At 41.8% G+C, this 14,858-nt stretch overlaps 1 protein-coding gene and 1 long non-coding RNA gene across 7 annotated transcripts in view; one reads left to right on the forward strand and one right to left on the reverse strand.

Moving 5' to 3' along the window:
- LOC120320062 (UDP-glucuronosyltransferase 2A1-like) overlaps window positions 1-14,858 on the reverse strand; it is a 105,277-nt gene that overhangs the window by 18,076 nt on the left and 72,343 nt on the right. The window lies entirely within an intron of this gene.
- LOC120320069 lies at window positions 11-12,844 on the forward strand. Of its 2 annotated transcripts, none has more exons than XR_005559892.1 (2): window positions 11-87; window positions 12,490-12,844. It is a non-coding gene; the product is annotated as an uncharacterized LOC120320069 (long non-coding RNA). The 2 variants fall into 2 exon arrangements; XR_005559891.1 differs by lacking the exon at window positions 11-87 and adding an exon at window positions 11,203-11,838.

The raw sequence follows: 14,858 nt of genomic DNA on the forward strand, positions 1-14,858 counted from the left end.
TCACTAGAGTAGTGAGCATGTGGTGTTTGGAAGTGATGGGGCAGGAAGTTAGCGAGCAAGCGGCATTTGGAAGTGACGGAGCACTAAGTAAGTGAGCGAGCAAGTATGTGACGTTTGGAAGCAATGGGGCAGGAAGTAAAAGGAAAAAAAAGATGCTGGAGGAAGAGTCAGAAGAGAAAGGTCTCAGACAAGTAGTGAGAGAGAGAGAGAGAGGCTTTTGGAGGGACATGTGCATGAGAATGGGAAGGATTTGGAGGGATGTGTGTGTGAGAAAGATAGAGAAAAGGCTTTTTGTGAGAGAAGCAGTGAGGAGAAAGGGAGAAGAGAAGAGAAGAGAAGAGAAGGAGATGGAAATGAGAAAGAGGGAGGCACGGAAGGAGGAAGGGAAACAGGAAGGAATGAAGGAGATGGGAATGAGGGAGGCAGGGAGGGAAGGAAACAGGAAGGAAGGAAATGAAGGAGATGGGAATGAGGCAGGGTAGGGATAGATGGAGGGAGGGAGGGAGGAAGGAAGGAAGGAAGGAGATTGGAATGAGAGGGAGGGAGGGTCTGAGGGAAGTCCTGCCTTAGCACTTGGATCACAGCAGTCCTTCTGCCCTTTCACCATCCCCTTACCCCTATCCTCCTGGCCTATCCTGATGGTCTCCCATCCTACCGCTAAGGATGATTTGGTTACAAAGCTGGGTCTCCTTGCATGGAGAGGGAGTGGCCTCCCTCTGACCCATGCACTTTGCCCTCCTGCACCCACCATGAGCAACATGGCCAAGGAGAGTGAACACAGCAGCAGCAGCCTCGAGGAGGAAATAAGCGCAATCGGATGCCCCTTCAGGGAAGTGGGGCTGGACTGGGTTTGGGCTGTGGAGTCCTGGTGCCCCAAGAGCTCAAGGGCTGGGCTGGGTGCTTGCCCTCTGCTGCCCAGGGCTCTGGACAGGCCGGACCACTGTCTGGGAATCACCTACATGGCCCAAGAGGGGCAATAAGGCTCCTCCGGTGGACCATTTTACGACTTTTCTTGCCACGTTAAGTGAATCACTGCAATTGTTAAATTAGTAACACAGTCGTTAAGTGAATCTGGTTTCCCTACTGACTACTTGTCAAAAGATTGCAAAAGGGAATCACATGACCCTGGGACACTGTGACCATCATAAATAGAATCGGTTGCCAAGCATCCAAATTAAATCAGATGACCCTGGGGATGCTGCAACGGTCATAAGTGTGAAAAATGGTCACAATTCACTTTTTTCAGTGCCATTGTAACTCTGAACAGCCACTAAGTGAACTGTTGTTAAGTCGAGGACTACCTGTACTATATCACTTTTTTCCTTTTGGGTCTTTTTGGTCATCAAGTTTTTGACACCTTTCTAGGCAACTAGTGATATTCAAATATTGCCATATCCTAAAAGTGGTACAGTCAATGAAAAGGTTGAGAAGCCCTGGCCTAGAGCAACATGAGAGTCGTGGTTTGGACACTTAAGTAAATCAGTCCTTTTCTTCATCTCAGTAAGTTTTATACAAAGATTGTTCCTAGGCAAATTCAGACAGGTGTCTTTTGCTAAATAAGATTGGGTTTGTGGGGAGATTAGTCATTTCTTACTATGCCTTGCTATAGTTTCTATATAGCTTTGTTTTCTTCCACCTATGGTTTCTTGCTTGTCTCACTCCATTTTCAGCATACAACTAGGATGGTAGGAAAATACAGATAGTCCTCAACTTACAACCATTTATTTCATGATCATTTGAAATTACAATGGCACTGACAAGTGACTTCACACTTATGACCACTGAAGCATCCCCAGGGTCATGTGATTTACATTCGGATGCTTGGCAACCAATTCATATTTATGATGGTCACAGTGTCCCAGGGTCATGTGTTCCCCTTTTGCAACCTTTTGACAAGCAAAGTCAATGGGGAAGGAAGCCAGATTCACTTAACAACTGTGTTACTAACCTAACAACTGCAGTGATTCATTTAACAACTATGGCAAGAAAGTCGTAAAGTGGGGTAAAATTTCACTTAACAACCATCTCACTTAGCAACAGAAATTTTTGGGCTCAATTGTCATAAGTCAAGGACTACCTGTATCATTATAATGAATACAGGTAGTCCTCGAGATACGAACCTAATGGAGCCTGGCCATTAGGCTCATAAGTAAAAAAACTCAACAAATGAATCAGACTCAATTTTACACATTTTTAAAATCAAATTCATTAATTAAATAAAATAGGTTGTTAAATGAATGAAGAAGATCTGATTTACTATTTCCTCTGATATCTGCCACATTAATTGAACTGGGAGCACTTCCCACCAGCTGCCCAGCATTCAGGAACTAAATTGCCTCCAAGCAAGGCTTGCAGTCATTGCATTATTTTTTTAAAGAAACAACTGCTGCTATCCAGCTCAAGCCTCTTCAGCTAGCTTTCTGGGGGGCGCGCAGGGGGGCAGGCAGGCATTGCTTTAAAACAGGGGTGTCAAACTCGCAATGTCACGTGATGTGTTGCAATGTATCATGTTTTTTTCCCATTGCCGGCAATGAGGTGGGTGCAGTTTTGCCATGATGCATCTAGCCCGTTGGCTGGCAGTTTGACACCCCTGCTTTAAAAAAAAAACAAAAACTTGCCACTGGCTTCCAGTTCTGGGTCGCAGTGCCACGGTCATGTGAAGAGACTGCTCTCTTCGCCGGCCAAGTTTCCTCCGCCGGTAGACCCTTGATCAGGTCGAAAAGTCACCCTGGAGGGGCGACTACCACTGAGGAGGCCCCCCGTTTGACTGCAGAAGGGCGGCGGCATCTTCTGCAGTCCAGGTAAGCTCCTTTGGGCCGATGGAGTAAAGATCGGTCGATCACTCAACTGCACCAACCGCAAGGCACAAGAACATCTAAGCGAAACAGAACCACCGTGGAAGATTCGGTGAGACCTTTTTTTGCTTCTACTTTTCGTATTTATTCCTGTGAAAACCTTTTTTTTTTAATTATTTCCCTACTTTATTGATGAGGGGAAAAAAGCCTTGGAACAAAAGAAAAATTAAGTTCTACATTTTTAATGGCTGATATTATTTTTGGACATTTGGGGGTCCCAAAATTTCCTGATATAGAGACTTAATATGCCAGCTATTTGGAGAATATTGTTTTTTTTCTATTTTTTACTATTTTTGTAATTAGAAAGAGGAAAGAAGGAAAGAAAAGAAATTACTTTTACAGAGGGTTTGGAAAGACTGAATAACTTTGGATAACCCTTTGGGGACATCTTGTGGTGAAATTACCAACTGCAATTGTTATTTTCTCTTCTTGGACTTTGAGTCTGACTCTGACCTTCAAATTATCACAAAAAGGAAGAGATAAAGAAGCTGTACAGCTGGGTGGAGGTGGATATTGTTGAATTGTTATTAAATACAGTCTCCACCAAAAGAATAATGGCTCTAAACACTATTGAAATGGAGGAGCCCTGCCTAGACTTTAATTATGAATATATATTGGACAAAATTCTTGAAAATATTGAGCTAATAGTTGCCTATACAAGAGAGATTATTGCTCAACGACAAATTAAAGCACAAGGCCTAAGTGAACACTTTGCAGGCCAAGAAACAGTAGAAGGGAATATACACCCAAGAGACCTATTCTCAACTTTGCTTACAACTTACTGAGATGGAAGAACTAAATTCACATCTGGATTATCAATCTACATTAGAAAAAACCTTGGATGCTAATGAACAAATGATTTTTAGCACAGAAATTAAGGATGTTATCCCAGAAGGATAAACTGATGTGCAGAATTCAATTGACTTTTTGACAGATAAAAAATTACAGAAGAAGAACGAAACAACACTAAAGAGGATTATGTATCATTTTATATACAATTTATTCAGATGTTGGAGGATTCAAAAGTGATTGCAACTAAACTACACGTAACCTCAAAAAGGATGGGGATTGAGGTCCAATTGCGAGCTATCGAGAATCGCCACAATTTTGTTACTAGCCTATTAAAATGGACAATGGGAGAATTTCCTTTGGTTTATGTACTCTGGCCAGAGATGAAGGGAGACTTATTTGGGAATCTAGAGGCTTTATTATGGAAACCTATCTGGAATAGAAAGAAAACTAGAATAAGATATAAATATGAAAATTTAAGATTACAGTTATGGGTTGCAAAGGTTTCATAGAGATGCGGAAAGATTTGGATTTTTAAGAGGTGTTATTAGGATAAGATTTAGAACTTAGTATTGAAATATAGTAAAAATATATTCTTTGTAATAATATATCTTTCTTCCTTTCTCTTTTTTCCTCTTGGTTTGTTTTTGTCTTTCTTTTTTACTAATTTTTCTATTATGCTGCTGCATCCATTACTGCTTCTTAGCTTGCCTATAGACACAAAGGGAGGGAAGGGAAGAATGGAATGCAGGCTTCAGACATCGGACTACCAAGCCCTGACAACGAGAGTCATCTAAGAACTAGATTGTCTGACCCTTTATTTGATAATGTGGCCTGAACTAATGGGGAGGGAGGGAGATTCTATACCTTTATATAGCAATTTAGGCACCAATTAAGCAGAGTTAGTTTTCTATTCATCTATGCCGAGATGGCGTGTTCAATAATGTTTTGCATTAGAGATTGGAAAGTCTCAGCTGTGCTTATTTTGTTGGGATTATCAGTTGGAACATTGACACTAAACCAACTCCCCAAAAATCTAATTCAGTAAACGGGTTCTGGGCTCCTACACCCTATCCGGTTAATTCCAGAGGGGTCATAAAGACCCAGGAGAAGATGTCCCAATCGGAGTGGAAGGAGGAACAACCAGCCAATGCTGGAGTCAGGATGGCCTTGAGGACACCTCCCCCATAAACATTCCCCCAAACAAGTTCGGAGGGCTCAGTACTTCAACCAGTTTGAGTTTGAGCTAAAGTACATCTGGGGGGCGGGATTTCCAGGAAGATGCCCCAAGAGTAATCGGGAGGAGGTGGTAAACTCTATTATCCCCATGAAACAACGAGTGGTGCAAGCCACCACCCGGCAGCAGGAGAGAAGGAGAGGCTCACTTCTCGATGATGCTTTTGCCCAACAGTTAAAGCAAGAGCTACTAACCATTGCTTGGTTTGGAGCTCACAAAGGAGAACTAACCTTGAGGGAGGGGCTAGTGTGAAAGGGGGACAAATTGTATGTCCCAGACAGCTTACAGCTACAAGTCTTGCAGCATAGCCACAATGAAAAGCAGTCCAGCCACTTTAGCTTTCTAAAGATTCTAAACCTGGCTAACTGCCAATTCTGTGGCCAAAGATGAAGAAGGACATCGAAAACTGTGTAAGGAGTTGGGCAGTGTGCCCAGCCAGTAAAAGGATGCCAGGGAAGAGCCCAGAATTACTATATGTTGCTGACCTGTCCCGAACCTGGGAAGAAATAACCATGGACTTTATACTTGAATTGCCCAAGAGTGGGGGGAACACCATAATCTGAACTGTAGTGAAATTTTCCAAACAAGCCCACTTCATTGCATGCCCTGGTCTCCCCTCAGCTCAAAGACTAGCAAAAATGTTTCTGTAACACATTTACAGACTGCACGGGGTGCTCAAGTACATCATCTCAGATTAAGGGGCCCAGTTCACAGCTAGGTTTTGGCGATTTTATAAAGATGATTGGGTCCTCCCCAGTGTCTCATTTCAGCTTTTCATTCGAGTTTGAATGGGCTGCAGAACAGATTAACATAATGGTGGAACAGTGCATTGCTATGTTAACTACCAGGAGTCTAACTGGGTAGGACTTCTGCTGTTCGCTGAGGTGGCATATAACAACACTGTTTATAGTTTCACCTCTTTTAAAATAGCCACAGGATTGGGGTTCATGCCCATGCCAGAATGCCCTCAGGGATTCCCCTCTTCAGGAACTTTAGCCAACTGGATGGAATCCTTTCAGAGTGTCTGGAGCAATGTAAAGAAAGCCCTAGACCAGGGGTCGACAACCTTAAACACTCAAAGAGCCATTTGGACCCGTTTCCCACAGAAAAGAAAACACTGGGAGTCACAAAACCCTTTTGAAATCTAAAATGAAGATAACACTGCATATATCCTTTTTTACCTTTATGATATATATCATACTACAAAAAATGAAAACACGGAAGTACAAATTGAGCCTGCCACAGGATCAAAGGGGAGACGACAACTCAACGGGATCAATGCGGTAAATATGACAGATAAATCATCAATGAATGCAATCACACCACACACTGATAACGTATCCAAATATGACAATGGAAGGGGTGATCCTGCAACAACTCTTAACAACCATGCCTTACATGACAGCTGGGCTTCGCAAAATGGAGAAGATTGGCAGGCAGAGCAAGCGGGAAGAGCAGCTGCAAATATACAAGATAAATCATCAACTGATACAACCACACCACATGCTGAAGACACAGCCAGATATAGCAATAGAGGGAGAGATCCTGTAACAACTCTTAACAACCATACTTCTCATGACAGCCAAGCTTTGTAAAATAAAGAAGATCGGCAGGTGGAGCAAGCAGGGAAAGCAGTAACAAATATAACAGATAAACCATCAACAGATGCAACCACACCACATACTGACAGCATATCCAGATATAACAATGAAAAGAGAAGTCCTGCAATAACACTTAACAGCCATGGTTTGCATGACAGCTGCACCTTGTGAGACAGAGAAGATCAGCAGACTGAGCAAATACATAGAGCAGTGGAACTAAAGCAGACACCGACCAGCAAAGCCGGATCAAGATTGACACATTCTATCACTGGACAGCGAGTCCAGATCTATCACGCGCCCAACAGCCAGATTATTAAATCTGGAGAGCCATAGAGACAGGCACCTACAGATGCTGGCTCGTACTTTGATTACATCAGCAGTTGCTGACTAAAGCTCAGTGTAAAATAAAAGATTTTATCCTGGAGATAACAGTCTCTCATTATATACATATATACATATATATACATATTTGTTTTCTGAGGTTTTCGCGGGTATTTGTATATAGGTCTTTGGTTGTTCGGGTTTTCTCCCGCGTAAAATTGGAAGTGTCTTGGCAACGTTTCGACGAAGTCACATTCGTCATCTTCAGGCTGGTGTTTTTAGCTTCTTGCTTTGAGCAGCAATGTGTGGTTTTAGCTGTTTCTTCCTTTAAACTGCCAGTGAGGGTATGAACTGATTGGATGGGAGCTTGGCTGTGTTCTGATTGGGTGGAGGTGTGTTCTGAATGGTTAGGGGCTTGGCTGTGCTCTGATTGTCTGGGGGAGTGTTCTGTTTGGTTGTGCTCAGGTTAGTCTGAGTTGCAGAGGGGTTTAAGATTTGGGGTTAGGGAGTCGTTTGTCAATAAGGGCAGGTTTCCAAATGGCTGGTAGGCGGGAGGTATCATCTCGCTTGTTCATGCTGTGTGGGCGTTTTTCTATCTCGATGGCTTCTCTGATTATTCTGTTATTAAAATGTTCACTTTTGGCAATGGTTCTGGTATTTTTAAAGTCAATTTCGTGTCCTGTGGCTTTAAGGTTTTGGACCAGGGAAGATGTTGGTTCCTCTTTTTTGACTGAGTTCTTATGTTCTTCAATGCGTGCACTTATTCTTCTGTTGGTTTGTCCGATTTATGTGGTGGGACAAGTGGTGCATGGGATTTCGTATACTCCTTGATTTTCTAATTCAATTTTATCTTTGGGGTTTCTAAGGATGGTGGATATTTTTCTGTTTGTGCAGAGTGCTGTTTTGATGTTGTGTTTATGAAGGATCTTACTGATTCTGTCTGTGGTGCCTTTTATGTATGGGAGGAGGGCTTTGCCGTTTTCTTGTTCTTTGTCTTGGATTTTGGTGGGGGTTTCTTTTTGGATTAGGTTTGGATTAGGTAATATATATATATATTACCTTGAATGATCACCCTGTCAGCCCAAATATGGGAGAAAGAAATCTTCTTTCTTTTCTTTTCTTTTGCCTGTATCAGCTCAATCTAGAGCCATCCACAAGCAGCAGTCGCCAACTGCGACATCATTTTACATTTTTAGGTTGCTAACAAAGAATAAAGAGAGAATGGTATAGCTATTTCTAGTTCCTTTAACTCTCTTCAGCCAAACTTACTCTTCTGAGATTCGAACCTGGGCTATCTGCAGTATATAGGTCTTTGGTTATTCGGGGTTTCTCCCGCGTAAAATTGGAAGTTGAAACCAGCCTGACCAAAATCAACCCCAACGATGCGAACAGAATCAGACTCGAAATCACCAACATCCTCTGCACCAGCAAGCCACCCAAAAGCAACTTACCCAAATAGGAACAGACAGCACTACGTAACCTGAAAGAAGACACCAGCATAATAATCCTACCAGCAGACAAGGGCAACGCCACGGTGGTTATGAACACATCTGACTACCCAACCAAATTAACCAACCTACTCCAAGACTCCACATACAAACCCCTAAATACAGATCCCACCACCTACCTGGAAAAAACCACCAGATCCAAAATAAAAGCCTCCCCCATTAGCGAAGAGATCCAGCAAAGAATCATTCCCAGAGAGAAATCATCCAGATGCCCTAAGCTCTATGGTCTCCCCAAGATACACAAGGAAGGAACCCCACTTAGACCCATAGTCAGCTCCATAGGCTCACCTCTACAAAACCTATCCAAATTTCTCACCAAACAACTACAGCCCTATGCAGAATCCATCACCTCACACGTAAAAAATTCATTCCATTTCTTAGAGATCATAAAGAAACAAAACTTACAGCCCAGCAACCTACTCGTGAGCTTCGATGTCATATCCCTGTTCACCCAAGTGCCAATCAAAGAAGCCTTGACAGCTATCCAAAACAAATATAACCCCCCAAAACACATCCTAGATCTGACCAACCATTGTCTATCCAACACATACTTCATCTATAATGGACAAAAATACAAACAAATAGAAGGAGCACCCATGGGATCACCCCTCTCACCTGTCATTGCAAATCTCTACATGGAACACTTTGAAACCCAAGCTCTAGAAAGATTGGATCACAAACCCAAACTCTGCCTCAGATACATAGACGACACCTTCATAATCTGGCCACATGGGAAAGAAAAACTGGACAACTTCCTCACACACCTCAACAGCCTACACCCCAAAATATAGTTCACCATGGAAACAGAAGCTAATAACCAACTTCCCTTCCTGGATGTCTTAGTCTACAAGAAATCCAATGGCTCCCTAGGACACACCATCTACCAGAAGAAAACACACACAAACTGCTCTCTGCACGCTCTCTCACACCACCACCCAGCACAGATCAACTCTGTAGCCAAGACACTCATATCTAGAACAAAACACTTAGCTGATGAACAACACCTAAAAACCGAACTACACACTCTCACTAATGTACTTACATCCAATGGATTCCAAAGAAATAAGATTACCAAACTAATCCAAAAAGAAACCCCCACTAAAACCCAAGACAGAGAACAAGAAAATGGCAAAGCCCTCCTCCCTTACATAAAAGACACCACAGACAGAATCAGTAAGATCCTCCACAAACACAACATTAAGACAGCATTCTGCACAAACAGAAAAATATCCACCATCCTAAGAAACCCTAAAGATAAAATTGAATTAGAAAATCAAGGAGTATACCACTTGTCCCACCATATACAACGGACAAACCAACAGAAGAATAAGTGCATGCATTGAACTCAGTCAAAAAAGAGGAACCAACTTCTTCCCTGGTCCAACACCTTAAAATCACAGGACATGAAATTGACTTTAAAAAGACCAGAACTATCGCCAAAACTGAACACTTTAATAACAGAATAATCAGAGAAGCCATCGAGATAGAGAAACGCCCACACAGCATGAACAAACGAGATGATACCTCCCGTCTACCAGCCATTTGGAAACCCGCCCTTATTGACAGACGAGTCCCTAACACAAAGAATGACACCAGACCCACACTCACAAAAGCCACACAGGATGTCACCACCACACGTCCACGCAAAAAGCAAACCCAAACCCACACCAATGATGAGGCATGACCACGGACCAGAAGCCAGACTACAGCTGCATCATTAGCCACTTTAAACCCCTCCAATCCATACATGAAGCAAACTGACACTCACCATGAAAATGAGGCACGACCACGAACGCAAAGCCAAACAATATCAATGCAGCTCACCATCTCACATCCTCATGCAACTCAGACTCACCTGAGCAGAACAAAGCCCCCACCCAAGAACACTCGCCCAACCAATCAGAGCACAGCCAACCCCCCATCCAATCAGAGCACAGCCAACCCCCCATCCAATCAGAGCACAGCCAAGCTCCTAACCAATCAGAACACACTTCCATCCAATCAGAACACAGCCAAGCTCTCATCCAATCAGCTCATATCCCCACTGGCAGTTAAAAGGAAGAAACAGCAACGATCACACATTGCTCCTAGAAGCACGAAGCCGAAAACACCAGCCTGAAGATGACGAATGAGACTTCATCGAAACGTCGCCAAGACACTTCCAATTTGACGCGGGAGAAAACCCGAATAACCAAAGACCTATATATATATATATCGTGCCTCATCCTTCTGCTCCATCTGCCCACAACCGGTGGGGATGCCTATCGGTCTCCATCTGCCCACCAGTCGTGGGCAGACGGAGCAGAAGGATGAGGCACAATGGAGCATACACACACCCCGGGGTGGAGGGAAATCGGAGAAAAAAAGACTGACAGGAATGGATGACGGAAGGCAGGAACAGCATGTAGACCAACGGGCTAGAAAGGAAGGGAGCGCTGATGGCAAGCCTTTTGGAACACTGGATCTGAGTGCGTAGCCTGGAATGAGCAGGAGAGAGCGGTTGGAGAGCACACCAGCAGCAATGGTGCTGAGAGGGAGAAGATTGACAAGGATGAGAGAGGGGAAAGATGTGGAATTGGAGTGCAAAAAAGAGAAGACAACCAAGGCAATTACGGTTAGCCAGGAAGGATGGTCCTATCACATGGGCAATGAGTAAGCAGTTAAGCCAGCAAGGTGTACAAAAAGAATCTCCCCACTCCCTAAGCTTTACTCTGAGGATGTTGGCAGGGGACCAGTGAAAGCTAAGTTGTTTCTTTTAACATTGTAAATAGTTGTTTTTATTGTTTTTAAATATCTTTTTAGCAATACATCTCCCGGAGATCGAAGGCTGTGTTATTGAACAAATATGCCCGGAATTTGGATTGCTAACAAAGAATTAAGGAAGAATGGAATAGCTATTTCGAACTAATTAGCTCTCATCAGCCAAACATACCCTTCTGAGATTCGAACCTGGGCTGCTTGCACTTTAGGCAGCTGTGTTAACTTCTAGGCCACAGGCTCTTTCTCACTTTGTCAGCCGTGTCAGGGAAGGAAGAGACAGGGGTGGACATGCACGGGAGGGGGATGCGGACTTTCTGGATCTCCCTCTTCTTGCAGGTTCCAACCAACTGCTTTGTATCTCACCGAGGTCCCCAGGCTGTAGCCAAAATAGCTGCGATTAGAATAAGCAGATAAAGCAGCGTTATGCTGGCATTGAAGGCAAGCAGAGGCAGTGGACAGAGCAGGCAGGGCTCACTCCCAACGTCTAGCCTGGGATCCGGGGCAGCTCCTTTAGACTAACAGACTGCCTGCTAGCTAAGCACTCAGAGCTGGCAGCCTGGCGAGCGAATCTGACTGCACGCTACGGTTGAGCTGCTGCCAAAAAGGCCACCCCCATTTCTCCTCTGCTGATTCCCTTCCCGGGACAGCCTCGTATGCTCTCTTGCTCGCCTCCTGCGGATGAGGCAGTGGCATCCTGACTGTGGGAGATGGAGGAGCCCTGCTGAGTGGAGGCGCTTCCAAAGAAACAGGACCCGGGCGAGGGAAAGGTAAGCGGGCCGGGGAGGGAGCAGCTTCCAAATGGTGGAGGAGACTGGGAGCTGCAGAAGAAGGCTCAAAGAGCTGCATGCAGCTCTGGAGCTGCGGATTGCCAACCTATGCCCTAAACAAAGCGAAGGAGAGCCAAAAGAAACAGGCATACAAGAAGTGAGTGCCCCTTGTAGGAGATAAACTGTATCTGTCTACAAAGTATTTAAAATTGAGACAATCTTGCAAAAAGTTAGGTCCAAAGTACATAGGGCCCTTTTCTATTGTAAAAATCATCAATCCAGTCATGGTACAATTAAAGCTGCCCAGAATACTTGGGAAAGTGCACCTAGTGTTCCATTGCAACCTGCTAAAATGCTTTAGGGGTCTAAAATGAGACCAGTTGAAAAGGAAGCCCTGGCCAAATTATGGTGTGTGGGGGGGGGAACCACATTATGAAGTCAAAAAGATTTTGGATTCTAGGATTCACAAGGGTAAACTTTCCATTGTATCTAGTACAATGGAAAGATTATCCAATCTCAGAGGGTAAGTGGACAAAAGCAGGTAGGTGGCGGATCAATTAATAAATAAGTTCCATAATAAATACCCCCAAAAGCTGGGGCCACAACAATAGAAGAAAGTATAGGAATTAACATGTACTTATTGTTTTCCAGATCCCTTCTGACTTTTAGGGGCCTGTCAAGCTGCAAAGAATGCTTACACTGCTCCATCCATTACTACTTCTTAGCTTGCCTACAGACGTGGGAGGGAAGGGAAGAATGGAATACAGGCTTCAGACATCGGGCTGCCAAATGTGAGAACCAAGGTCATCCAACAACTGTTTACTGAGAACTGACATTCTCTCATAACAATTGTCTGACATTTTATTGGATAATGTGATCTGCACTAATAGGGAGGAGGGAGATTCTATACTTTAATATACTGATTTAGGTGCCAATTAACCAGAGCTGGTTTTCTATTCATCTGTGCCAAAATGGTGTGCTCAATAAAGTTTTGCATTAGAGATTGGAAAGTCTCAGCTGTGCTTACTTCGTTGGGATCATCAGTTGGAATGTTGATATTGTTGACATTGACATTCCTGCCTCAAGCATTGCTAGTGAAAAAGCATTCTTGTGCATATAATGAATGCAAACTTATGTGGGAAAGCACAGAGCAGCTAACTGTTTGAGTTACTTGCTTATTATAAAAACAGGGGAAGGGGTGTGGATTCATCAAGATCTCTTATTATTAAAAAAAACTGTAGAAAGAATTAAGGATGATGAAAAAAAGTGTTTAATACATTTGGAGATCCAAATCTATCTAATTATTTAATGGAAACAGAAATTTAATTATTAGTCACATTGAAAATTCACCAAACATTTGCATTTTATTAAAATCTGATTATCTAGCTGAGAAAAATCTACACAAAAATATTTAAATTTTTGAAAATGGAGTATAAAAATTATGGATTATATTAGAGAAAATGTAAATTGCAAGCAAAAATGCACATTTGGAGAAATGTACACCAAAGTATATAAAATGATAACTGGTTAAAAAACAACAACAACCCAGTGTGATAAACTGAATGTGTTAAATTTGCACCATAAGAAAAACTAGAATAAATTCAATTCTGTCTACAGATTTGCTTCTTGCTATAGGAACAAGAGACTTTGGTTTTATTAAGACAAATAAGGAAGTCTATAAATATAGATATATAAATATCACACCTGTATGAAATATTTAACATCTATCAAAATCCTCATTCCTGAAATTTTATTTGCCATGTTAAACCTTGAGATGGCTTTGATTAGACACTAAACATGGCTTGGATTAGACAGTTAGACATTCTAATAGGCAACAAAAGTTTCAGGTTAGTTTAGGTTATAAAGTAATTCTTTTTTTTTAATTGAAAATTTATAAGATTTTACAATACAAAAACAAAACAATTTTCCCCATCCCTCCCCAACCCTCCCCTTCCCTCCCCCGACTATCCCAGAGCTGGATATAGGCTTAATTAGAGTTTCTTCAAAGAATCTTAAGAAAAGTGTAAAATATAGATAAATCTAGATACATTACTTAAACAAATTACTAAATAATTAACAACAATAAACTATAAACAAATCTAAATACATTACTTAAACAAGTTATAAAATAATTAAAGATAATATATATATATAAAAAAAGAAAAATAGAAAAGAGGAAAGAAGAAAATAATAATAATAAAAAGAAAGAAAAAAAAGGAAAAAAAGTTTGGCTTTTCAAGAAAATTGGCTTTTCAATATAAATTATTAAAAAGCTAAATAATATTTTTTAATATCCATCTTGTGTTGTATAAAATCTATCCATTTCCTCCATACCACAACATACTTCTCGTGAGATTGATCCTTCAGGAAAGCCGAAATCTTTGCCATTTCCGCCAGATAAGAAACTTTAAAAAGCCACTCTTGCAAGGTAGGCAGAGATTCCTTCTTCCAACATTGTGCTACTAACAACCTTGCAGCTGTGATTAAATTTAACATCAATGTGATATCTTTAGTATCACAATCTGTAACAATACCTAATAAAAACAATTGTGGGGTAAACTTTACCCTCCTTCTAAAAATTCTTTGAATATTCCACCATATCTTAATCCAAAAAGCTTTTATATTTTTACACGTCCACCAAATATGATAATATGTAGCATCCAGACTTCCACATCTCCAACATTTAGGCTGTAGATCAGGATACATACGAGGGTTATAAAGTAATTCTTAACCTTAACCTAGCTAAGGTATTAGGGAATATCACCTTCTATAAAGGCAGAAGTTTCAGAGCTATTCTCCATGACCTGCATCCATCCATCTATAGTTGTATTCCCTCAACTGAAGTTCCTTTCCCATCCAAATTAACAAATCCAGCAGACAAAGACAAAAAGCCCAGATATAAATATTTGTTATTAAGTAAACATTCACAAGATATATAAAATCATTCTGCTAGAGGCAGAATTAACTTTCTTTTAAAATGTTGGTACAATTTTTTAAAAAGTAGCTAGTTTTTACTTTAA

Source organism: Crotalus tigris, unplaced genomic scaffold (genome assembly GCF_016545835.1).
Source record: "Crotalus tigris isolate CLP2741 ecotype Arizona unplaced genomic scaffold, ASM1654583v1 scf7180000021159.508159, whole genome shotgun sequence".
NCBI lineage: Eukaryota > Metazoa > Chordata > Lepidosauria > Squamata > Viperidae > Crotalus > Crotalus tigris.